Raw genomic sequence first — 1312 nt, 5'->3', positions numbered from 1 at the left:
CAATCGGCCAGCGTGCCTTTACAAAACTCTTCATCTAATTCGAATATTGAGGAAAACTGCTGGAAAAGTTTTCAGAGCAAATCCAGTTTCAAATTCAGTGTTTGAGACACGAAATCGAACCAGTGTGTACACCACAGAATTCAACGAGCGTGTTCATCAATCGAACAAGCATATCGAACTGAAAGTTCAGCAATCACGAAATCGAACCAGCGTATTCACCAGAGAATTGAATGAGCTTGTTCATCAATCGAACTAGGGTATCGAACTAAAAGTTCATGAATCGAAGCAGCTCGTTCCCTCTCACTTTCACTTTGCACTGAAAGTTCGATTGAGCAGCGTTGACGGACTACTCCCCTCCAATCAGCGTATTCACAAACGGAATCAAAGCAGTTTGTATATTTCTCACACTTATCAATCATGGTGTGTTTATGGTACACAGTACTCACAATATTTTTACTGAAATTACATCATTACAATGTAAATACTGGGGATAGTACGAAGTTTTCCTATGGATGCTCAAGTTTATATTATTTTTCATTTAACAAGAACATAATACGTATTATGAAATATAGCGGAAAATATTTACAAAGGAGAATTCCCCATGCCTCACACGGAAACAAGTGTCGGTTACAATAACAAGAATGAGGCCACCTCTTCCAATCAACAGTTGCAAGAGACGAATAACAATCGAAGACATTTTGTGAATTACCGCTTAACACACTCAGGCAGGTTTTCTTGTGCAGTTGAATCTTTTCTTGAACTCACTTTTGCTATTTTTAGAGATTCTTTGCAACGTGTTGAAGGTAATGAGTTTTTTCAAACGTTATTTGAAGCATGTGTGCATTTACAAAGTTGTAATGGGGAGACGGATATGACCCTTATTCGAGAACCTGTTTGGGCTTATTTGAGACAGCATTGTAATTCATTTGCTACAATGTCTGCAGATGCTGTATTTAGTGACATATTCAAATTAAGCACAGTTGGAGTTATGAGCGAGGAATTGCAATCCTTTTTTTGGTAAAAGAGAGCAATCAGTCAGTTTGCTCATTGTGCAACAATGCAATCATAAAAAATACCAGTATATTTGTTATCTATATTACTTGCCAAAACTGGGGTCATAGCTTATTTGACAATTATGTTTCTGAGGCAATACTTCCAAGTAGCAAAGCACTTTTCTGTGGTCTGTGCCAACAGCATTCTGGGAATGTTTCATTGCTACAACATTTTGTTATCCTTCCAAAATTTTTGCTCATAGAACTTGCTTCAACTTGTATCAATAAAGTGTACTTTCCCCACATCATCGATGTGTTAG

This window comes from Montipora capricornis, chromosome 7, assembly GCF_036669925.1.
Source record: "Montipora capricornis isolate CH-2021 chromosome 7, ASM3666992v2, whole genome shotgun sequence".
In the NCBI taxonomy this organism is placed as follows: Eukaryota; Metazoa; Cnidaria; class Anthozoa; order Scleractinia; family Acroporidae; genus Montipora; species Montipora capricornis.
This window is presented reverse-complemented; position numbering follows the sequence as displayed.